The sequence below is a fragment of the Peromyscus maniculatus genome, chromosome 3 (genome assembly GCF_049852395.1).
Source record: "Peromyscus maniculatus bairdii isolate BWxNUB_F1_BW_parent chromosome 3, HU_Pman_BW_mat_3.1, whole genome shotgun sequence".
Taxonomy (NCBI): domain Eukaryota; kingdom Metazoa; phylum Chordata; class Mammalia; order Rodentia; family Cricetidae; genus Peromyscus; species Peromyscus maniculatus.
The window spans coordinates 59,403,076-59,429,104 of record NC_134854.1 but is presented as its reverse complement, the minus strand read 5'-3'; the positions used below and the strand labels follow the sequence as shown (position 1 = coordinate 59,429,104).

Sequence of the window (26,029 nt, the reverse complement as noted above, 5' to 3'; positions counted from 1 at the left end):
GGACTCTGCTAAGGGCACTAATCCTATTCTGGAGGGCCCCACCACACTTACCATCTTATACAATCTCAAAGGCCCACCTCCTATTCCCATCACGGCTGGAGTTTCAACAGATGAGTGTTGGAAGGACACAAACATCCAGTCCCTCAACCAGGCCAAGACGTTGAAGTGTTACAGGCATAGTGTCTGGGACCCGAGGACAGCTGTCCAGTTCAGTTAGAGAAGCGCGAGGCGTCACTGTCTGGCCCCAGCAGTGGCCCCAGTGCCTGAGCAGTACTGTTGCTGTCTTTTATTCTGCCTGCTTGGGGTTGAGAGCGGTGCTTTTGGTCTCAGTCGCTCAGTGATGGGTCTCGGAGCCTTCCTCACGGATGGGCCTGGGCTTCAGTGCCTAACAGGACATCAGCTGAAGCAGCTTTTCCTCCAGGAGAGCACCTGAAAAGAGCTTGCCCATGTGACTGATTATGACTCACAAACAGCAGGCAGGGCCCCGGCTGGCCTTGCTTTCTTCTTCTCTATCAAGATGAGCAGGGCTGTTACCTTTCTGTTCAGAGTCCAGGGGAGGGAGAATTCAGGTGCCAAGCCGGCAGAAACCCACCGTCCTCCACTAGAAACAGCAGAGACTCCAGTTCCTGCGTCACTATTGGAGGAGGATGAAAGCCGTGCCCAGAGATGGACTGGAGACTCCACCTCCCCTGCCAGCATCCCTGGAGACGAGGTACCTGACGCACTTGGCTGTCTCCTGCTTGAATCTCTGCAGCTTCTCTTTGGCACCTAGGTGAGAGAGGCCAGATGTCTGAGAGTTCTTGAGCCGCGAGATAGCTGTTGTGGAGATTTGGGTGTTTTTATTTGCAGTTTTCAGACATGTGACCTTTAGCCCTTGCTTTCCTCTTCCGTTCCTCTCTCAGACAAAGATGGCTAGTAGTCCATGTGCAGGGTCATCAGCCCTGGAGGATTCTCTGTGTGAGTTTCAAGGCCAGAAGAGGTTGCCAGATGCCTCCCTCTATCACTTTCTGCCTTATTCACTTGAGAGAGAGGCTCCCACTGCATTTGGATGTTTGCACGGGACAACAGCCAGCCTTTTAGTTGGGTGTCTGAACTCAGGTTTTCTTGCTTACAAAACAAGCTCTCCCTATCCCCCCCCCCCCCCCAAGCCATCTTCCCAGCCCCAGGTCCATGGAGATTTTTTTTTAACCTGTGCTGAAAGCACGTGGTAAAGGAGGGGTTGGCTGCAGTAAAGCTTCTCTGAGTGACAAGTGAGGGACTGAGAGAGCCAGCCAACTTGAGCCCAGGATGGAGGTACTGAGTTTCTCACCGCAAAAGGTCTTCCTGCTCCACTCAAGCATTTCGTGTATTGAGAGCCCCTGCCGTGGAGCCGGGATGAATCCTGGGCCTGGCCCAGTGCATACTTGACACTAAATCACGGAGATAATATAACAGCATTTGAATTGGATTCTGTGCTGGCCAGTCTTGGGTCAACTTGACACACAAACTAGAGGCCGCTGAAAGGAGGGAACCTCAAGTGAGAGAACGCTTCCACAAGATCAGGCTGCAAGACGTTTTCTTAATTAGTGATTGGTAGGGGAGGGTCCAGCCCACTCGGGATGGTGCTGCTCCTGGACTGGTGGTCCTGGGTTCTATAAGAAAGCAGGCTGAATGAGCTATGGGAAGCAAGCCAGTAAGCAGCAGCCCTTCCTGGCTTTTGCATCAGCTCCCGCCTCCAGATTCTTGCCCTGTCTGGGTTCCTGACTTCCTTTGATGATGAACAGTGTTGTGGGATGTTCTCTATGCTGTGAATGTATTGCCATGACTGATTGATAAATAAAACACTGATTGGCCAGTAGCCAGGCAGGAATTATAGGTGGGACTAACTGAGAGGAGAATTGGGGGAAGAGGAAGGCGGAGTCGAGGAGATGCTGCCAGCTGCCACGATGAGGAGCAGGATGTAAAATACCAGCAAGCCATGAGCCACATGGCAAAGTATAGATGAATAGAAATGGGTTAATTTAAGATAGAAGAACTAGATAACAAGAAGCCTGCCACGGCCATACAGTTTGTAAGCAATATAAGTCTCTGTGTTTACTTGGTTGGGTCTGAGCGGCTGTGGGACTGGCGGGTGAGAGAAATTTGTCCTGACCGTGGGCCAGGCAGGACTGGAGAAAACTTCAGCTACAGAACAGCAGGATGAAAGTGTAAGCCAAATACCCTTTCCTCTCCAACTTGCTTTTTGGTCATGGTGTTTCATTGCAGTGATAGAAAACCAAAGTAAGATTTTATCCATTTTTCACCACACAACACAGCAAGAAGGGATCTCAGACAGCATCTGTTCTCAACAAACTTATTACAGAAAAGGAAACTGAGTCAGTGAAATGGGTAGCCCTGGTGGCATCAGCAAGTACCATTATACCAGTGATGATGTCTTAAACGATCCCAAGCCCTTCCTCATTTCACCTTTACAAAACCCTTCAAGAGGGTATATTGTGTAACACGAATCAAAAAGGGCTTATTAATAAAAACAAACCCGGAGCCAGGTATTGGGGTTAAAGCTGAAAGATCAGAGAAACAGAACCAGCCCCAGCTAACCTCACCTTGCCATCTTCTCAGCCAATCCTGTTTCCTCAAACTGGAAGCCTCTGAATCCTTATCTGAATGGATCTCAGCTGAACTGCTCCTAAAAGCCTCTGTTTTCCATTTTTCACACCTTAAATACCTTTCTGCTTCTTGCCATCACTTCCTGGGATTAAAGGCGTGTGTTGGGTTTGGGACTTAGCTCAGTGGTAGAGGGCTTGCCTAGCAAGTGCAAGGCCCTGGGTTCGGTCCTCAGCTCCGGGGGGGGGGGGGGGGGTAAAGGCGTGTGTCACCATGCCTGGCTGTTTCCAGTGTGGCTTTGAACTCACAGAGATCCGGATGGATCTCTGCCTCTGGAATGCTAGGATTAAAGGTGTGTGTGCCACCATTTTCTGGCCTCTATGTCTATCTAGCAGCTGTTCTGTTCTCTGACCCCAGATAAGTTTATTAAGGTGCACAATATATTGGGGGACACAATATCACCACAGTATTGTTACCATCTCTATTTTATAGATCAAGTATCCAAGGCAACACAGGCTGAGGAAATGGCCCAAAGACGTGCAGCTGGCACACAGTGAAAATGGACTCACAACCAAGAAAGACTGGTTCTGCTGTCCAACCACTGTGCTGTTACCTTGGTAGCTGGTTGACTCAGGACACATCCTCCAAGCTTTATAGATCCTTCTTGACCCACACTGCCTAATACTATAGCCATCAGCTTCCTGTGGCTCCTGAACACTTCAGCTGCAACTTGTCTAAGTGGAAAGATATCATAAATAGAAAGTATAGTTTGAGTTTCCAAAGACATATGAAAAAAGTTATAAAGAAAAAGAAGATGTAAAATATCTAACTATTCTATATTGGTTATATGTTGAAATGATAATCGATTGAATGTATTGGTTTAAGTAAAATATTACTATGATTTATGCCACTTCTTTCTTTTCCCTAATTTTATGTTAACTACCGGAAGCTTTTAGGTTACAGGTGTGGCTTGCATCTGGGGCTCCTATGAAAGTGCACATGGCATATGTGACTTGTGTTTTGGGATAGCACTGTTGCATACAGTGAGTTGCTAAGCTGCAGTCATAGCATGGTTAAAGTCATAACTTAGCCCCAGCCCCAGGGGACATAGTGGCTGATGCAAAGGCATCCCACCCATGCTTGCTGGGCTGCATCTGTGACTCACATTCTTGCTTGAAGATGAGCAAACGCCCCTACCACCTTAGGATGACAGCATCAGGAGCAAAGCACAGCATCAGACACTCTGGGGCCATTGAAGCTTAGTGGAAAGGGCACAAAGCCCACATATCCGTGTTGGGATCCTGGCTTTCTCCCATGCTTAGCTTTGCTGTTTACACCCCGGGCTTTGCTTTCTGTAATTAGAGATGGGGGTGGGTGGGTGGCTCATAATACCTGCACCTCAGAGCTGTGGCACTAAGTGACATGCCCTTCTAAACTACGCAAAAAAGGAAGTCCCCTGTAGATGCAGCCTTTGCTTTTTCTACCCCCTAGTTTCTATTTTCTACTAAATGCAGTACCTTGTGGTGGTACCAAACTGAAAAAAAAAAAAACAAAAAAAAAAAACAAAAAAAAAACAAAACAAAACAAAACAAAAAAAACCCTTAAGAGAGTGAGTTCCTGATGCTTTTTTTTTTTTTTCCAAGACAGGTTTTCTCTTTGTAGCTTTGCGCCTTTCCTGGAACTCACTCTGTAGCCCAGGCTGGCCTCAAACTCACAGAGATCCACCTGGCTCTGCCTCCCAAGTGCTTGGATTAAAGGTGTGTGCTACACCACCCGGCTGAGTTCCTGATGCTTATGCACATCCATTTTTCTTTGTAACTCTGGGGAGGCCTGAGCCTCAGTTTCTTTCGCCATGAAAGATACCACTGTCATGAGGCAGCTCTGCCCATTCTGCCCAGTGGTGATGGTCGGTGGGATCCCAGATGCTAACTGGTAGTGTTGGGTAAATAAGGGAAAGGGCCCACGGGGTCTGTCAGCCTCCAGGTTACAGTCTCCCCCAATCCCTGCTTGTGGAGCTGTGCCACCAACTCTGGCTAGAGTTGGCTCCAGGTAGGAATCTAGTACCAGGAAGGCCAACCATCCTGGTGATGACAGTGGCCAACGTGGGTCTTTGCCCCTTGGGCCCATTTGGCCAAGGAATACTGCAAGTATTCTGGAAATGTGGGTGGCTGGGGATTCAGTTGACTCCAGCTTTTTAATTAAGTTTTTAAAAATAGATAAATCATGTGTGCTTATCACATACAACATGATGTTTTCAGGTATATATACACTGTGGAGTGACTGAATCCAGGAAACTTAGTTGTGAATTATCTGACATAGTTTTGGTGAGAAGCTCTGGCACTGGGGCCTTCACAGTGTGACTATGAACTCATAACTGGGAGCATGGTAGAAATAAACATGTTCAAATCCATCAAAATACACTCAGTCCTGTGCCTAAACATGTCAGGCGCATGACCACAGATAGGCCATCAGGCCTTTCCTGAGCCCATCTCTTTGACAAGGAAGTTAAGTAGACATTAGCCATTATAAGATGACACAACGTATATGTAAAGTGTACGTTACACATATGCATTGTGGACAGTCATCTGTGGCAGTTATTAACATGGAGCTGTGTCCGGTACAGAAATAGCAGGGACGTTGCCTTCTCTCTGTTGTGAGAAGCACTATGCTTGTCTGGAAGAAGGCCACCAGCAGAGTCCAGTGGAGGACAACTGGGCACCGTTCCCTGTGCCCTTCCAGTCCAGTCTTCCCTCCACACTGCATTTAACGTCTGAGTCATTTCCTTCTTAGAAGCCTATAGGTCAGAATTGGTAAGTCTGAGAACAATTTGCAACTAAATTTCAGCCTGTCCATGGTTTAGAGCAAACAAATGACTCATACTATGCCCTTGGCCTGTCAGTGTATCCCCTCAAGGCATCTACTTCCTCTTTAATGAGATGGGATGAGTAATCCCTGCCTCTCTTTCATCTTGCAAGCCTATAACAAGGATGAGTCAGGTAATGGCTGCAGGATCCTTTGAGGTCCTTGGAGAAATAGTTGCTATATAAATGCAAAGTATGATGTCCATTTCCATTATATTATGATTTGCAAATACATTTCTAAGCCTATAGCACATCCATGTCAATGCCTGTCTGGCCAGTCATCTGCCGTAGGCATTTTTTTTTTTTTTTTTTTTTTTAGTGAACAAATCATGTCTATACATAACTCCTTGAAAACACACCTTCCAATCCGCAGTCATCGAGGTTATATTATTATGCATATTTGTCTTCATATGCCCAATGTACACGACTATTCTGCCTCATGCCAGGGGATAGGATTTCTGAAAAAGCCATCACTGGTGATGGGACACCGGAGGGATTTCTAGATATTGACAAGGACCTAGATCCAATGAGGGTTTCATACTCATTATCCTTCCTATTTCCTTTTCATGACTCTCTTAATTGAGCTGTTTGGAAAAGAGGTCCTGAGAGGCATTAGAGAAATAGTTTCCTAAAAACTTGAAGCAGGTTTACCCTGTTCTGAAGAGAAGATGGGTTGATGGAAGTACTTCAATTCATGCAACCCTTTAGAGGCCATTAAGGGCTGTCAGTTGCCTTACTAAAATGACCTCACCTAGGCTAGAAAAATCAAACCTCAATATGCAGGCGGCTTGGGTTTGCTGTCCATGGTTCTAAAGTCCCAGAGCTTATGCTTAGGTGGATCACAGCTTTCAGGGCTGAATGTTCGTCCTTTTAAATAAAAGTAACTGAATTTTGGCCCATAGGGGAAAGTGTATTGATCCTAAATTGAAGGAGAGAAATTTCTTCAGTGTTTAAGAAGTCTCCTGTGTCTTGTACTCAAATGTAGACATTTGGGGTCCTCTGGGCTTGTATCTCCTGGGATCACCCAAATTCATCTTGTATTGACCTTTCTGTACAAAGCTTTGTGAGGGAGTCAATTTACATTCACAAAATCCTCTAGCACTTAAGGACTGGAACTTCTGCATTTTCTACCTTTATAGGCACCACCAAGCAGGTTTTAGTTTAGTGCTTTGAAAGTTTTTACCTCTCTGTCCCAACTGTCTGATTGGTCATGTTGACTCGATACCACTGACTGTTCAGGTTCTAACATATCCCTTAATGAGGACTCTTTCTCACCCACTCTGAGCTTGCCTCCCTTCTCATGTAAGCCAGTCTTCTCAGGTGAGCATGGCTTCTCCTTGTCTTTTCTCACCTTATCTTTTCCCTAGCCCACCTCTAACCCGGGACTACCCTTGTGATTACGGGGTTATTCATATCACCCAAATGTCACATAGGCGCCTGTCTTAATTACTTTTCCTGTTGCTGTAATAAAATCCAACACTCTAACAAAAGGAATTTAAGAGAGGCCTTATTTTGGTTCACAGTTTGAGGGTACAGTCTGTCATGGGGGGGAAACCAAGATGCCAGGAACCTAAAACAGCACAGCGAATACTTATGCTCAGCCCACTTTCTCCGTTTTTGTAGCCCGGAGTCTCAGCCATCTGCAGGGAGGTCTTCCTCACTTGTCCTGATCAAGGTAATCCCCCACAGGTGTGCTCATGCCCCCAGGAGATTCGAGATCCCATCAGGCTGACAGATGGGGTTAACCATCACAGCACCGCAGACGCTATCTGAAGGCAGACTTCTGGCCTTGCTTTCACATCAACTCAACTTTTTGCACTCTTTGCCTTGGTTTGTGGGAACCAGTGAATAAAGTGACCCAAACCATGAGAGCTGTCCTGCTGCACCTGCCCTTATTCCTTTCAGTTATGAAGTCATGCCAGTGTCTCTCAATTCCTCCCTGTGGTCTCCGAGAGAGTGTGAGCTCTCTCGAAGCTTTTCCCTCAGCCTTTCATTGAGGCATTACCAGCCATGGCCACCTCCCTTTTTAATTTTATGCTATCTCCTCTCATTCCCAGTGAGTCCTGCTTGAGATTTTGTCAGAACAACTTCATTGTCTCCCTTGAACAGTTCAACAACATTTATGCTATATGTTCTCTCCGTATCCTGGTCTTTCAACTCCATTTTCCATGTGTTTTCCACTTGGTCATGATATCCTTAAGGGCAGGGACTCTGAGTGATGCCATTTCCATCATTTCACTTGTATAGAGCGAGAATTTCCCAAATACTCGTTTCTCAAAAGGTTTTGTGTGGCAAGCTTTATGAAGGCCTCTGGGTTGCTGTCCATGGTGCTAGTCTCTCTCCTCTTGGCTCCCAGGTCAGAAGTATTACAATATTGGATGCCCAGGCAAACAGTGAGCATCTTGCATTTAGATTCTGACTGCCATTTTCTGTGTCCCAGTGAAGCAGTAATGGAGTCATGTTTTCTAGTAAAGATTTCATTTTTAACCAACACTGAACCTTAGGATGTTAGCTCCTAAATGAAAGGGATGGGCTGATGTCTCAGGTCATGTACTGTATAAAATATTGCAACTGGCATGCAGATAATTGGGTACAAGGAGAGCCAGGCACGTAGTTGTCCAGGAAATAGCCCACAGTCCATACTATGGTGCAATCACTTTCTTGTACATGGTTGACTCACATTACCTTTTCTAGGCCAGCTCCCCTCTCTACTTCCTGCTCTGTTTTAAGTGACACAGCCACCATGACACATTTTGGGTATCAGAGATGATGAGATGACTGTATCAGAACTCCTTGTCTCCCACTGTGCCACTCACCTTCTATACCCAGCTCTCATCTCACTCCTTCATTGACAACCTGACCTTATCCTGTTTCTGAGGTCATCCGAGGGACTCTCTGGGCTCTCATTCATCCATTCTCATTTCCCTAGACTCTGGAAAATTAGCTACTCTCATTTAAAAATTATAAATCCCATTCATTATGCAGGATTATATTTATTTTTCTGCAGTCTACTTTGTCAGGTGCTAATACAGACCTATCACCTTTACTTTGCTTCTCCATTTATTTAATTACGTTGTTGTATGTATGTGCATACATGTGCCATGGTGCTCATGTGGAGGTCAGGGGACAGCTGGCAGGAGTTGGTTCTCTTCTTTTACCACGTGAATTGTGGGGCTCAAACTCAGGTTGTCAGTCTTGATGGCAAGTTCCTTTACCCAGTGAGCCTCTCACCGGGCCCCACTGTCTTTTTGTTAATGCTTCCATGGTATAGCTTTCACTTTGGACCTATCCACGTAATTAGTTTTAAAAATAGGTTTCTTAAGAGGGAGCATGTAGTTTGAACTTGTTTTTCTTACATTTTGTTCACCTCTGCATTTTAATTTGTGTATTTATACCATTTGCATTTAATTTATCATCAAAACAGTAGAATCTAACATTTCTTTTTTTAAAAAAATTCATTGTTTTCTTTCCTATTTTTTTCTTAGAATTACTTGGATATTTATTTTACTATCCTCTTTTATTTATTGACTTTTGATTTATGTTTCATTTTACTGTTTTCAGTGGCTGCTCTAAGAGTTATATGCACACAGATACACTTTTGCAATGTAATTAGAATTAAGATTTTGCCACATCAAGTAAAATGTAGAAGCAATATAAATTCCTTGCCCATTTCATAACCGCTATTATACATGTTATGTCTATCTTTGAATGTATTGCATCTACCTGTATTGAAAACTCCATCCAATAATATAATATTACGTTTCAACAAAATTAAAGAACTTAACAGGCGAAGAAAAGCTGAGCCCATTATGGTCTCTGATTTTCAGGTCAGTGTTGCCTTTTTCCTGATGTTGGCTGTTTCTCTCTGCTGTTCTTACCCCTTCACCCTGAAGCTCTTGTGTTAGCGTTTCTTTTAGAACAGTTCTGCTGATGAGAAATTCCCTTCATTTCCCTTCGTCTGAGCATGCCTTCATTGCACTGTAATCCCCCGAGTGTCTTTTCTGAACCCACAATTCTGCCAACAGCTTTTGTTTCAGCACTTTAAAGATTCCACTCACAGTCTCCTGGCCTCCACGCTCCTGGTGAGAAATCCACGTTCCGAAGTTTGCTTCCCTGATGCTGTTTCTTCCCCTTTGGGTAGACCCACACGCTGCCTATGTCTTTATCTTTTAACTGTTTGATTATCTATCTAGGTGGGTCTTTCTTTGAGTTTATCCTATTTTAGATTCGCTGAATTCCCCGAGTTATAAAATTATGTCTTTCATCAAACCTGGGAAAAATCCAGTCATCATCTGTGCAATTATTTTGTTCTCTACCAATCTCTTTCTTCCCTTCTGAGACTCTAAAGACAGGAATGGTGCAACCTTTGATTTCTCCCATGGGTCCTTGCAGCCCTTTTGCCTTTTGATCCGGCTGTTCCTCAGATTGGGTGATTTTACTGATCTGTCTTCAGGTTCACTGATCCTTTCCTCTGCCACCTCCATTATCCTGTTGAACCAATCCAAGTGTGTTTTAGTTCAGATATTGCATTTTTTTGGCTATGAAATTTACATTTGTTTCTTTTATATATCTTTAGTCTCTGCTGAGACTTAAAGTCCTTTTGTTTTTAAGTCCAGGAGGAATCATCCTAACTTCTTGAAGCATAGTTGTAAGAACTGTTTTAAGAGTCTGTCTGTTAAGTCTAGCATGCATCCCTCTGATCTTAGCACCTGCTCATCATCTAGTGTTGTTTCTGGTTCTTTGAGTGCTGAGAACTTTAGGATTGTTTCTTGAACACTCTGAATGTTGCATTATGAGCTTATGAGTCCCACTAAAAATAGGACACAAAACTTGATCTTTGTTAAAGTGGGTGATCAGTTCAGTCAGACTCAGTTCTTGCACGTGGTAGTTTTAATGCTAGGTTTTCACGTTTTCCATTACAGTTTGGTCTTGCCTCTCATGCATGCAGCTCACAATGGACTGGTTTTGCATAGCATAAGGGTTATCTTCTTTGCATTTTTTTCTCCTCTCAGATTCACAAGACTGTCTTGTTCCCAGAGGCCTCCTTTCCTATTCTACGGAAACTCATAATGTCCCATTCTCCCCTGACTTCCTACATACAGTACCACCATGTAATTCCAAAGATGACATCATCTCTGGGACAGCAAAAGAGAAAAAGCAGGGGGGAAAGTGACCAAGGAGCTCTTTTCTTGGTACCCTTTTCTAGAAACACACATCCATTTGTATAACTACCTGCCTTTATTTTCACAGTCCTTGCTGCAAGCAACAGGAAAATGTAAAGAATCCAGCTACTATCACAAAAGCTACTACTTGGAAAAGTCAAGGACTTTTCTGAAGGTCAAGCCATGGCTTAAGACGTCTTGGTGATATTTTAGCTTTTGTATATATATTAGGTGGTTTCTACAATGATTTTCTTGTATGCTATGCATGCTTCCAAGAACTCCTAACAAGTGTATTTATCTAAAATACCTATCAAACATCCAAGGCCAAATGATCTCCTGAGCTAAGGTAACACCTTTATGGATACAATGCCTGTTTCCTAGGTCAGGCAAATAGCTTTATTTCTTGTGCAATTTAAGCTTTCTTTCTTAAAGAAACCCTCCTTTCTTATACAGCCATACTAGCATTATAGACCCTTAACTCCTTACCTAACTGCTTCTAGGAATGTAGATTGAGCACATAAATTCCCTTTTTAATATACTAACCAATATTAGCTCTCAGTTGACCTCCTCCTTTACCACTCCCTTTTTGGGTTGTAAAAGAAAACCTGACAGTTACCGCCTGAGGAAAACTCTTGTCTGCCTTTATGACCTTGTAAGAATTCAAGCCTGGTGACCTGGCTTTAGCTAGAGCACTGCTATTGCATGGATATTTAACTGTAAACCTCAGAGACTGAGAGAGGATTTTTTTGAGGATTTTGACTGGAGAACTACATGGAGAACTAGAAGAATGAGATGGAAGATTAGGAAGAGCCAGATGGGGAAGAACGAGATGGGGAAGAATGAGAGAAGAAAAAATGAAGATGGGGCAGAACTAAGATGAGAACTAAGATAGAACTTAGAGGGGACAGCAGATAAAGGTAGAGAGAAATCAAGCAAGAAAGGAGCTAGGCATGAGAGCAGAACTGAAGCTGTGTGGAGAGAGAACTGAAGCTGTGTAGAGAGAGAACTGAAGCTGTGTGGAGAGAGAACTGAAGCTGTGTAGAGAGAGAACTGACACAGAAGAATAAAGTGTATGGACTAAGGTGTTTCGTGTATGTATGTAGATTCATTTTTTTTATCAAAGATTAAATAATCAGCTGACTGTAGATTCTTCCCGGACCCTGGGAGGGGACTATCGAGGGGATGGACCACCCCTCTAGACCCTGTTAGGTCCTAAAATTAGGTTACTTTTTAGGACATCCTCAAAAGAAAAAAAAAATTGGAAAAAACACTGAAGGTTCCTTCTGCAATGACTAGAATTCTGTTTCTGTGGGCAGAAAGATAGAATTCTTGTTTTTTTTTTTCCATTCTTTTATCTCATATGAAGTTACATAATTGTGACTACGCTTAGGTCAAATGTCAGCAGATTAACGACAAATGAGAAAAAAAAAAAGACAAGAGATGGGCCATTTTCCTATGGCTGTCAAGAAGGAAATTGCATTCAAGTTGAGTGTGATGGTTAATATCCATTGTCCACAGGGTCTAGGATTGCCTAAGAGACAAGGGTCTGGGCATATCTGTGAAGACATTGCTAGATTGGGTTGGGGTAGGAAAACCCACCCCAAATGTAATGGCACCACCCTCTAGGCTAGAGTTGGACCAAATGAAAAGGAGAAAGCAAGCCAAGCACCAGAATTCACCTCAGTCTATTTCCTAACTGCAGATGTAACATGACCAGCTACCTCTAGCTCCTGGTACCAATCTTTACCTACCATGATGGACTTACTATACCCTCAAATTGTGAACCTAAATAATTCCTTCCTGCCATAAAGTTGCTTTTGTTAGGTATTGTATTACAGTAATAAGAGAAGTGATTTGTATGAAAACTAGTTCACTTTTCTTTATAAAAGAAATTTTTAGAGCTGGAGAGATGGCTCAGTGGTTAAGAGCACTGGCTGTTCTTCCAGAGGTCCTGAGTTCAATTCCCAGCAACCACATGGTGGCTCACAACCATCTGTAATAGATCTGGGGCCCTCTTCTGGCCTGCATGGATACATGCAGACATTACACTGTATATATAATAAATAAATAAATCTTAAAAAAAAAAAAAGAGAACTTGCTATAAAAAAAAAAGAAATTTCTAAACCCAATATCTCCTTCCCTGTGATTCTATGGGTCTGTTTCTGTTTGTCTCTGGGTTTCTGTTGGGATCCTCTCACCTTCTTAACCAGTGTGACTTGTTATCTTTCAATCTCTAATAGAAACCTCCATTCCAAGAGATACAGCATGACTCAGTATTGTTCAAATGACATTTGTCCTTTAATGGACTCAGTGTCAATAAATTCAATGTAGCCTTAATGAGATTTCTACGTTTTTTCCCCTGGTAGAAAACGGTGCACTAATTCCAAGATTCATGTGAAAATGCAGAGTCTAAAGTGGCCAAAATAACTGCAAATAAAGGACCATAGTTGAAGGAGTTGCGATGTCTAACTGTGAAGCTTACTGTAAAACTGGTACAGTAGCTTCTTTTTTTAGTGAAGAGTAAGACATTAGCATCTCTGGAGTGGGATGAGAACTAGGAAGAATATGTCACGTACAGGAACAATGTATATCCAGTAAACTATGGACCTCAGCTTTGTTTACTCATCTCTCCCTTGCTGTGAAGCTGTGACCATGGGAGGTCATATCCACATGGTTAGGCAGATGTACCCAGACAGAGGCAGGTTCACAGCTCTGCCAAGGCCTGGGCTTCTGCCTTCACCTACAGGTGGGTGTTTCTGCCTGGTCACATTTGAAGAATATCTAGCATGTTTAGTTTCTTTGCCAGCAGGATGGTTGGTCAGGCTTAGAAATCACCACACTGCTAGAAATGCAAGCTCCATATTGAATATTAACATTCTTTTTCTCATGACAGGTGTGCACTACCACCACATGACTTGAGTATTAACATTTTTATGAATGATTCTGGAAGCTGTATTTTTTACCTGTAGTATGAATGATTCAAACCTAGTCACACTAATCCACATATTTCTAATTTATTGTTTTTAACTGCTTGTTAGCCTTCTATTGTGTCATATACCACATTTTTCTTTGGGTGTTTAAGTTATTTCCAAATCAAAGTTTTGTTTATAGGCAATGTTGCAAAAATTGGATATTTTTATGATATAAAATGTCAAGGAGAATATTACTGAGCAATAAATTAGGTACATTTTAAAATTTGAATAGACATTTCTTGTATTGCTCCCAAAGTGACTGTGCTTATTTATGTACCCCAGAATTTTTTTCTCCAATCTCAACTTCCTGTGGTTTAAGATTTTGATACATCTGCCACAACTCCATTGAGCAAGACTTTTCTTCTAGGCGCCTGTAGAGACCAACATGCAGCCGATTGGTTGGCTGTCATTGGGCCACATTTTCCAGTTGTGGGTGAGGGGAGGGCAGATGTGTGAAGTGAAGGCTGCCATTCACCAGCTGTCACAGGCTTCTCTGAATCAGGTTTTCTTAGCAGTGGCTTCACAAATGCATCATGACCCCCAAGCCTCTCCACACCTCACGTTTGAGTGTGTTCTCTAGGCCACTGCTACAACTATTTTAGGTTTTGGGGAAGTTCAAATGAGACACTAATATGACAATATCTTAGAGAGACAAAACTCACATGGTATTAATATTGTTATTTTAAGGCCTTTTGTTTGTTTGCGATGTGGTCTCATGTAGTCCAGGCTAGTCTCAGACTCACTATGTTACTGGCGATGATCTTGAATTTGTGCTCATCCTGACTTCACATTCTAAGTGCTGGGATCACAGGCATGTGCCACCATGCCTATTTGTTTAATTAATCTTGTGAAATCAATGTTTTCAGTTAGCATACAAAATAATGGGCTTCATCATAACATTTCCCACATTGTACTTTGCTCATAATTGCCCCCACACGACTCTCTTCCTTCTCTCCTCCCCTCCTTTCATTGATTCCATTCTTCTCCTAAAATGCTCCAGACTCCACTCGCACCCCAGGTCACTGGCAAGCCAGAGGACAGTGCTGCTCAGTTTCACCGGGTCAATCAGGAGCTCTAACAGAATATATTTGATGGGGCTGGGTGATGTCTGTGACTCCATGTTTCTAACCTGCCCGCAGCAATGCCCAGGGATCAGGGACTAGACAGCACTGAAGAGTTCCTGTGAAGGGTCCTGTTTCCCTACTCATGAGCTTTTGGGGGCCAGTCTTACCTCTAGCCCGGGTCCATGCTCTCTGTAGTTCAGAGTCAGGAAGACCTAGCGCTTGTGTCTGTTGGATTTCTGCTTTGCTGACGGCCCTCATGGTCCATGTTGCTCCACGCTTGTTCTTTGGGTCTGAGTGTTTGTTTGGTAGTCGTCCAAAAACAAAAACAAAAACAAAACAGAGGGGCTGGAGAGATGGCTCAGAGGTTAAGAGCACTGGCTGCACGTCCAGAGGTCCTGAGTTCAATTCCCAGCAACCACATGGTGGCTCATAAACCATCTATCATGAGATATGGTGCCCTCTTATGGTGTGCAGGTAGAACACTGTGTACATGTATACTTAATAAATAAATTAATAAAAAACAAAACAAAACAAAACAGAAAAAAGCAAAACAAAAACCCAAACAAACAAACAAAACCCAACCAAACAAAAACAAAAACAAAACATCACCACCACCACCAACAACAAACACCATGAAACAGACCACCTCCTCATTTGAGTCCTGCCCAGCTCTTGCCCTTCTGTCTTTTGATTTTTCTTACGATGTTATAACCAACACGGGGCTCTGGGTGGCTCTGGTTCTAGAATGATCTCTCCCGTTTCTTTTCCCAGCTTGGTGGCTGCTCTGTGTCTACTTGAGCCTTCTGGTCCTGGGCCACCTGAGAAGCAAATCCGAACCTGACATCTGTTCTGCTGGCAGACACTTCCCAGGCAACAGGAGATCCCAGCTAGAGTGATCTGGTGGTTTCTTGGGAGTCCAGGGTGAGCAAGACCCCTCAGCTCCAACTCCAGCTCCCAAGGGTTTGCTCCAGCTCCATCACCCAGACACCTGTGAGCAGAGTCTAGTTCAGGGCTCATCTCAGTCTTGGCATCCTGTCACTCTGACCTGAGCCATGTCTCACCTCAGCCCCACAACTGCAGGACGAAGAGAGTGAGTCAAACCAGGACTCTGCAGGGTGAGGCCTGTGACTATAGTGACTTTCTATGGCTCTGTCGTAACTACCCACTCTTGTTGACTGAACTTAGTTCACCTTCAGGCTTTTTTGGTTAGCTAGGACCACTGTAAAGCTACCAGAGATGGAGAGCTACACAACAGACCTTTGTTTTCTCAGTTGAGATGGAAACATCTCAAGATCTTGGTACTGTGGTGGTCGCCTGAACTTATAAATGGCCACCTTCTTACTGTGTTCTCACCTAGTGCCAGAAGGGGAGGAGGGGAGAAGGAAGAAAGAGGGGAGATGGAGAAGAGGAGGAGAGGAGAAAGAAGAAAGAAGGGAGGAGAGGTGAGCAGAGAGGCAAAAAGGTGAAGGGAGATGGGGAGAGGAAAGGGAATGAGAGTCCCCTGTCTCCTCCCATAAGAACACTGGCCTTACTAGACCAAAGTTCATCTTCATGACCTTATTTAGCCAAGGTGGGGCATGCTGGGATTAGTGTTTCAACATGTGAACTTGAGGCGTGAATGAATAGCAGCGCTTTGGCACCTACCTATGTGTCCTCACACCTCTGCTAAACTGCCAGAGTACTCTCTTAGAGGCTGTCCCCAGCTACCTACTCTGTAGTGGCCAGACATTCTCCTCTCTCAGTCCCCATGTTTATAAGCTGTCTCCACAGTGCTCAGTGCTGGGACTTGGAAAACGTTGCTTGAGTTAGAAAGTCCTCTATCTACATCTATCCTCCAACAGGGAGAAGCAGGCACGTGCTGCCATTCTGACACCAGAGTGTAGGACAGTTCTTGGCACATGGCAATCCTTACTCAATGGTGCGTGGATAGAAGACCCAGCCATTGCCACCAAAGAGGCAGTGGGCTCTGGAGGGGCTGAGGGAGGTTGATGGTTGGATGGGAGGGGCACACACCAGGGCAGAGAAGGTTTAATGTTTAATGTTCTGGGAGCTGACTGTGAGGGGAGGGCTGGGGCACTTCACAGGAGAGGGGTTCCCTGGGTTTCACCTCAGAATGACAGAGAAGAGACGAGAAGACAGCTGGTTGTGTTATATCTCAGCTGCACTCTGAGAACAGCTTTAATTGCATTGTCTGTCACTATGCATTGTAAGAGTTTCTCATATTTAAATTGTTTTAGAATTGACAAGTAAAAATTGTGTTTATGGTTCACAGTGTGATTATATAAATGTGTATATATATACATACATAGTTTATCTTCTTAATAAATCATTTTCTGATATGAATTTATAGTTCCATATTTGGTTTTGTCATATGAACATTTCAAACATTTTCTCCCAGCCTACTGCTTGCTTTTTCCTATTTTTAGTAATGACTTTTAAAAAGCAGTTCAAATTTTGGATGATGGTCAAATTTATCAGTTTTTTTCTTCTGTGGTTCATGTTCTTTGTGTCCTAAGAAGTCCCTACCTATCCCCAATTCCAAAGCTCCTACCTACCCCTTTCAAAACTTTATAGTCAAGTTGTGTGCTATGTCTGTGATCAATTTTAGGCCAGGTGTGATGGTGTACGTCTCCAGTTCTAGCACTTGGAAGGCAGAGGCAGGTGGGTCTTTGTGAGTTTGAGGACAACCTGGTCTACATAGTAAGTTCCAGGCCAGCCTGGGCTACACAGCGAGACTATGCGCTTCAACAACAAAACAACAACAACAACAACAACAACAAAAAGGATAAAAAAGAAAACATTAAGTAAAATTTAGAAATTTAGATTGGTGTCAGTGTGTTGCTTGAGGGGTGAGTTCTGGTTCGTCATTTCCCCCTCACAGTGGGGTCTGATTTTCACATTGTCTTTCTGTTTATGAAATGACTGTCTTTTTCTCTAATTATGTTGCCATCTTTGCAAAAACTTAGTTGGCCTCATGTGTCTGTCTGTCTCTGTAGCTGCTGTTATGATTCATCAATCTTCATATCTAACTTCACACTGACAATACTGCCTTGAAAACTGGGGCATTATGGGAAGTATTGAAATCAGTTAGCATGAATTCCCTAAATATAACCCCCCCCTACACACACACATACACAATTTGGAGACCACTTTAGGTCTTTGGACTTTACATATGAATTTTGAATCAGTCAGTTTATCAACATGTTAACTTTCTGTTAGTGCAACAAATACCAGAGATAAATCCATTTGTAAAGAGAATTTATTTTGGCTGTGCTTTGGAGGTTTCAGTCTGTGGTCAACTGGCCCATTGTCTCAGGCCAGTGGCAAGCCAGCACATCACAGCAGGAGCCAAGGTACTCAGCTGGTAGCTAGAAATCCACAGAGGGAACCTGGACCAGTATCTCATTATCCCCTTCAAGTTCACACCCCCAGTGACCTAATTCTTCCAACTAGGCCCCGCCTCTTAAAATGTCCCTTCACTCCCTGGCAATGGTCACCCTGGGCTCCATGCATGCCTGAGCCTTTTTGATGGCATTTCAGACCTAAACTGTAGCAGCCAGCCTCCACAGCAAAGCCTGTCAGGATTTTGACTGGGATTGCATTGATTCTATGGATTAGTTTAGGAAGACCTGCTATTTTACCAACACTGAATATGGGTTAACTTCATCTATTTAGGTCTTATTTATTTCAGTTGCATTTTATAGTTTTTCAACATCTTATACAACTTTGCTAGGCTTGGGTACTGCTATCAATGATACTATTTAAAATAGTTTCATTAAAATAAAAATTGGAAAAATTTCATTTTCCAATTATTTGCTGCTGGCACAGCGAAGTACAATTGACTTTTACACTGTAACTTTGTTTTATGACTCTGCTAAATCTGTAGTAGTTCTTCTGGTCCCTGACATGAACGATTTCTACATTTTTCATGGCCATTTTGTACACAGATGTTGTATCCGTTCTTGCATTTATCCCTAGCTGGAAGTAGGAGCTCCGGTTTTATTTGTTTTTCTTCCTCTGTTGTGACGTTTACGGATGGTTTAGATTACAGAAGCAGACGAGAGTCCCATCAACAGGCAGAGTCATTTGTACCTGTGGCAAACAACAAACCCTTGTGATTTGTCTTAATGGAAATGGCTGTTGGGGTTTAAAGATGATCGGCTCCTTCACGCGACTTAATGGATCTTGAAGTAGGTTATTGACACAGTTAGGACCTGACAGTGCTGATGGGCTGGATTTGAACTTTAGCTCCTGGGGTTGGTGGGTCCTGAGGGGGTCATCTTTGTAATTTAGTAGCCCACCCATCTTCCTCTGAGGTTGGAGGGGCTGAGTGGAGAAGGACACATGGAAGTTATTTCTGTAGCATTTTTTCTTAATTAGGAGAAAAGACATGGAACCTTGAATGTGAGTCTACAACCCATTCCTCATTCTCCCCAGTGCTCAGGATAATGGTGTTTAACAGAAAGACAAATCCATCCGTCTTCCTGGCGTCTTAGCCCAGGGAGGCCTCATAGGCTGCTGTCAGTAGCAATATTAGGGACTATAAAAAGCCGTTCAAACCCCTCCCCTTTTAATTCTCCGTCTGTGATCTGCTTCCCAGGGACACCAGGGCTGAGGTTGCTCATTCTCCATCACCTGGACGTTTTTTGGCCTCATGGGTATTTATAGGGGTTCAGATTAGCTTAACTGTCTGTTCTGACTCCATCATTTCTTGCTAGAGCAGGCAGCACCATGCAAGGATTTGTCTCCCTGCTTTAGTCTGCTGATGCTTAGATTGGCTGGTTGCTATGCCTCTGGTACAGGGGTTCATGACAATTCCTCAGGATGGTAGTAGGCTGCTGACAGTGTCTGATGCTTGGGAGCCTGGCTTAGGGCTGGGCATGCATGTCTTTCTTCCATTTCTTGTTTTACGTTTGGCATATACACTTTCTCTCCTCTCCTTTCTCAGGAGCATCATTGCCAGGGATATTCTGGCCAGCATCCTTCCCTTTTGATAATCACATCAACCCAGGGGAGAAGTCCATTTCCTAAGGATTTTCTTCCTCCACTCTCTCAGGTTGCTATGGCTCCAGGCCTCTGGTCACATCATTTTTCCTCCATTTCCACAGCAGGTTCTGAAAATTCAGTTCCACACAAGTCATGTGGCACTGACTACGTGCCCAGCACATGGAAGGGAAGAGAAGGATGGAAGAAAATGAGATTATGTGGAGAAGGTTCTCTGGAGAAGACACAGGGATACAAGTATCTGTCACCCAGGCTAGGACTGGTGAACTATAACAGTTGTAAAATTCAATGGGGTTCTGTTTGGTGGTGTTTTCGAATGGTCTCAAACTCATCATTCTCCTGCCTCAATCTCCTAAGAGCTGGTATGATCATATACCACCCTGGCTGGCCTAGGCCACCCTGGAAGGCCTTTTGATGATGAAGTCTGACAAGGATGAGCTTCCCACATGAGTTGGACCCTAAGTAACAGGTGCAGTTCCCAGAGAGGAGTCAAGGGCAACAGGGCAGGGGAGGGTATTGAAGCTGGAAAAAGCATTACCAAAGGGCCAGCAGTGGGAGCGCACCAGTCAACGGTATGTCTCCGAGGGTGTGTTGTATGTGGTTCAGGAGACATAGGAGGTCAAGGCCAAGTGCAGACCAGTCAGGTCACTGTGGAGGGCTTGGCTGCCACACTAGGGAGGTGACACTGTGGGGAGCCAGCAAAGGTTGTGAACACAGTCTGGACTGGTGAAAGCTGGGGTCATAGAAGCTCCCTCTCTCTGGGGATGTAGAGATGACAGCACTAGACTCAAGAGCATCCTCTCCCAGGGGCTCCTGGTACATACTCCAAACTCACGGAGGGGATGTCTGCTTGTGTGTCTAATTTCTATTTGATATAGATATCTAAAATAGGTTTGCAAATCAAACATTTACTGATAATAATTAATAAAGAAAATTATTTTAAAACATTTGGGGGGGGGAATTGGAGAGATGGCTCATCAGTTAAGAGCACTTGTTGGTCTGCAACAGTCAGTTACAGGGAATGCAACACTTTCTTCTGACCTTGGAGACACCAGACATGCATATACGTACATGCAGACAAAATGGTCATGCACATAAAATGAAATTTAAAAATCTGAAAACATTAACAGTTCTTTGGTGTACATATAATTTTATCACTTATAAAAGAGGAAAACAAATGTTCATCCTATGAGATAGTGTTGTATGACACTATTCCTGGAAGACATGAACAAATATCTACTCGTCCCAGACAGGAAACCAATGGCAGCCACACATAACATTGCTACTGATGTCCAGATTGCTGAACCAGTGAGTTTGTTTAGGTAACTCCTGGGAGTCTGGATGACTCAAGGGCAGGCGCAGCATCAAAAGCTCGGCTTCACATCAGTGACAACTCACAAAAGCCAGGACCCTGAGCTCTCCCCAGAACTGCAGGCCGCTCAAGAGGTCAGAGTCTCTTCTGGACAGCTCAGCTCTGTAGTCTCTTCCCTCAGTCTTACCGCTCTCAAAACCTCGGGGAGGGAGGAGCCTTGTGAATCTGGTAATTTCCAGGAACTTCCTGAGACTTGTGAGCTGTTTATTTTATTTATTTGTTTGTTTGTTTATTTATTTATTTGAGATAGGATTTTTCTGTGTATCCCTGGCTGTCTTGGAACTCGCTCTGTTGATCTGGTGGGCCTTGAACTCAGTGATCTGTCTACCTCTGCCTCCTGAACGTTGGGATTAAAGGTGTGCGCCTCCACTGCCCAGCTCTACTTCCTAAGTCTTAAAGAGCTGCCCCTTACAAGTTTTGAGTCTTAAAATCTCTATAGGATGGGATGTTTCAACTCAAACTTACACAACAGGTGGGTGTACTTGTTCGTTTTTACACAAAGAGTTCAATCTTGACTCAACATGTGATATCGAACACCTTCCACATTCTCCAGAGTTGATCAACACCTTGATTTCATGATTGTCAATGTTACAGATGCTGCTTTACATGCATAAACATAAACATGCAGTGTAAGATGAAGAAGTATGTCCAAGAATACTTCAGAAAGTCCAGGAAATTCTGTCCGAGTGCCAAGTCGGAATTCTTTAATTTTTTAAAATAAAACTCAACTCAGCAATTCAAATAGCAATTTAAAATCATCAAGTATGTTCCCATAAGACAATCCAAACATGTACTAAATTGATTCTGAGGGATGAAGACGATGATGGGAAAATCTTTAAAAGTTTTTGCTTTCCACAGTTAAGCCACTGTTTTTGTTGTGAGGTATCCACTAGAGAAGACCACTTGGGCATGGGCTCAAGCCAATAGGAAGTCTTTTAGCCAGCTGGTAACTACACTGAGTATTCAGGACTGAGTGCAGTCCCAAGCCTTTCTCAGGGTGAGCTTTTAAGCACAAAAAACATACCCTGGGTTGACACACCTCAGTTATCAAGAACAGTTAGCCAGAAGTGGAACTACAGAAGCCAAAAAGCAAGGTTAGAACATTTAGAGACTTTCCCAGAACTACAGACTTTGATGGATTAGGTCTTTGTTCTCATTTTGGCAGATGTGGCTGCCTACGTGCTGGGTTCCAAGGCCTGAATAGTAGTACTTCCATTATAGAATCACACATAGAGTGTGACTAAGTTCTGGGGGGCTGTTACATTTCTCCAAGAGCAGAAACCTGGATATACAGTGAAACTACTGTAGTTCCTAACATGAAGTCATCTAGCATCTGAGTGAGGTGTTTTGGGCAGCATTCATGAGCCGCAGTTTGAGATGTTATGCTTCAGCAGACATGGGACTAATGAATGCCTAAGTGTTGAGAATGGAGGCATCAACTTCCAGAGTTACAGTGAATGTATTGAGAGCCTTGAGAAAGTCTCTGACTCATCTCTCTGAACCTAAGAGAGACACAAAGTTTTATATGTGTGGATGTTCACTGCAATGTTTTTTTTTTTTTTTCAGGAGGAAGTAAATAAAGGAAGAAACAAAGAGAGAAAAAGTGTTCAGCAACAATGTGCTGTGGGATGTTAATGTATGTCCTGTGGGAGCCCTTCTTGGGTTCCTTGTGGCGTTACCCAGCAGGTTTGCATAGAGGATGATTAGGACCATGGGCCTGAGTGCAGGTGTCTGAGATGGTCTGCACTTGGCTGTACTGGGGGATGGTCTGTATGTCAAGTTGCTCTGATTGGTCAATAAATAAAACCTGATTGGTCGTGGCTAGGCAGGAAGTATAGGCGGGACTAACAGAGAGGAGAAATAAAAGAACAGGAAGGCAGAAGGAGATGCTGCCAGCCACTGCCAGGACAAGCAGCATGTGAAGATGCTGGTAAGCCACGAGCCGCGTGGCAAGGTATAGATTTGTAGAAATGCGTTACTTTAAGATATAGGAACAGTTAACAGGAGGCCTGCCACGGCCATACAGTTTGTAAGCAATATAAGTCTCTGTGTTTGCTTGGTTGGGTTTGAGTGGCTGTGGGACTGGCGGGTGACAGAGATTTGTCCTGACTGCGGGCAAGGCAGGAAAACTCTAGCTACAACAATGTACAGGCCAATTAAATTATTTTTTTTCATAACATTGAACAGTATTGAATTGCTGCATAAAATTCAATTGAAAATACGTTTGGAAAATATTCAATGACTCATGAAAATGAACGCAATGTAACTTTTTTTCCATTAAAAAAACTCAACTCTAGGGCCATTGAGATGGCTCAGAGTGTAAAAATGCTTTCTGCCAAGTCTGATGACCTGAGTGTGATTCCTGGAACCCATCTGGTAGAGAGAATTGACCTCCACATGTGCTCTGTGTCATGTGTGTCCCCTGGCATTCATGACTGCATGTGCATGCACTAAAGAAATAAAGAAAATAATAAAAAGTTCAGTTCTCTTGAGAAGCAATTTACATGCAAACATGTTTCCACTTTCAGGGGATAGAGTGATGATTTCCCTTCTGTTTTTAAACTCCATTGAGGCTCAGCTCATGTATAATAAACTAATATTTTTATATGTACAGCTAGATATGTTTAGAAAATTATGCCCAGCCACATAACCACTATGCCCATTGTGACAGACATCTCCATCATTCTCCAATATTCTCTCATGCACCTTTGTACTGATTTGTTTTGCCTTCCTCTCAGGCCCAGGAGACCACTGAACCACTTTCTCTTGTGATAGATTACAGCCTCCCCCTTTAGAAGTTCATACAAGTGGAAAATAGCAGCATTTATCTTTTCTATATAGCTTCCTTCACTTGGCATAATAGTTTTTCGGTTCATCTGTGTTATTGCTTATGTTAGTAATTCCTTTTTATTATTGCATAGTATTCCATTGAAGAAATAGATCAATTGTGTCAGCTCTTCTCCTGTTGATGAACATTTGTGTGGCCACTAGTTCAGGGTTCACATGAATAAAGTAGCTATGCATGCTTGCATGTAGGTTTTGATGTGGGTATATGCATTCATTCCTTTGAGTGAATATCCAAAAGGGGAGTTGTCCTCTAGTCTGGCAGGTGTATGTTTCACTTTGTAAGACATTGTCATTTTATGAATTTGAGTACCAGTTGCCCTAATTTCCTTATTAGTATTTAAAATTGTCAGGTTGTTATTATTTTTTTAATTCCGTGTGTGTGTGTGTGTGTGTGTGTGTGTGTGTGTGTATGTGTGTGTTGTATGTACATGCATGTGGGTGTGCATGCTTGTGTACACACAGATGTAAGGAGAGGACATGGAATGTCCTACTCTATTCCTCTCCCATTTATTCCCTTGAACCTACAGACTGGCATTTGTTGCTAGTCTAGGTTAATGGCCAGCAGGTCTCAATGAGCCCCCTGGCTCTGTCACCCACAGAGCCGGGGTTAAGGCGTGTGTGGCCGTGTCTGGCTTTTTATATGGGTGCTAGGGACCTGACTGCAGGTCCTCATGCTTACTCAGCCCAGCACTCTTACCCACTGAGCATTCCCCCAGCCCTGAAGTTTCAGTTTTTTTTTTTTAAATAATAAGAGTTAACACATACTAACTGCATTACTATATACCTATTAATCATCTCTATATAGAAATATTTCACTAAGGTGATTTTAATCAGTTTTATTGACATATAGTTAACCAACACCAAATTCATCTGACTGAGGTGTTCTATATTTTGTATAATTACCAATATAATCATGTTTTAGAATATTTTTGTCTCACCAAAAAGGACTCTGTGCTCATTAGAAATTTCTCCTTGCCTCCTGTCATGGGAAACATCCCCGCAAGCACTTATGCTTGAGCGCTGATCCTCTGCTGGAGGCGCTGATTGGGGGGTTGTTACATCCAGAGCCCCGATTCTCACCCTGTTCCCTGCTCGTTCATCTGCAGTTATGTGAGTTGATACTTTATGCTCCTGTCAGTGTGGATGGAGTCAATCGGGTCCCCATGCCTTCCTGGCCATCTTGGACCCTCTGAAAAAAATACCATACATTCTGTGTACTATAGCGTCAAGTGAAAAAAGCAAGCAAAGCAAACGTGTTACTAGAATTTTGTAAAAGAAATTTACATATAAATACGGCATTTATTTTTATGTAGATATGCAACATGTATATATGGATATGTGTGTGTGTGTGTGTGTGTGTGTGTGTGAGTGTGTGTGTGTGCAAAAATACTAGAAGGAAATGTGCCACATGCATAATTGTCTTTTGCTGGTGGCCTTTTTATTTTCTTTTTTTGAATCTTTTGAAATCTCACACTGAGCACATATTACCTTTGTAGTTTAAGAATCATTATTTACATGAAAAAGGCACCTGATTCCTTCAGGTTACATCTGTGATGAGGGCAGCAGCATCCCAGGTATGCTCACTCTATATTTGCAGCCTGATTTCCTTTGGGAAGTGAGCTTGTAAAACCTTATTCTTCTGGGTTTCGGCAGTGAGCTGGCAGTATGAACTCGCTGTTTGCAATATTTACGTGAACTGCCTAGGGGAGTCCTGTAAACTACTCTCTGAGTTGCATGCTCCATTGACAGACTGTCGAGAGCTCAGAAAATGTGCCGTGGAACACAAATCCATATGAACATTGATGCACGGACTACATCTTGTCTTGTGATGTATTAGGGAAAGGAGGAGGTGGCTGTTTGCTGGGGCTTGTTCTCCTGGTGAGGGAAGCATGACTCTGGTCATGCAGGTTTGTGTACATGGGTGTACACATTCACACGAATATGTGACTGTTACCACTTGACTGTGAAATGTCCTCCATAGGCTTATGTGTTTGGACATCTGGTTCTCAGCTGGAGGTTGTGGAGCCTGTAGGAGGTAGGGCATAGAGGGAGGAAGTGAGTCACTATGCTGTGGGCGTTGAGGTTGATGGCCCATCTCTACTTTTTGACCTTTCTTTGTTTCCTGGTTTTCCCAGATGCCAACAAGCTCTCCGCACCATGCTCT

The 26,029-nt window shown here is 43.4% G+C and overlaps 1 long non-coding RNA gene across 1 annotated transcript; it reads left to right on the top strand.

Moving 5' to 3' along the window:
* The first annotated feature begins 594 nt into the window (after positions 1-594).
* Positions 595-23,545, top strand: LOC121827909 (uncharacterized). Its single transcript, XR_013049784.1, has 3 exons — positions 595-712; positions 15,414-15,757; positions 22,585-23,545. It is a non-coding gene; the product is annotated as an uncharacterized LOC121827909 (long non-coding RNA).
* The last annotated feature ends 2,484 nt before the right edge of the window (positions 23,546-26,029 follow it).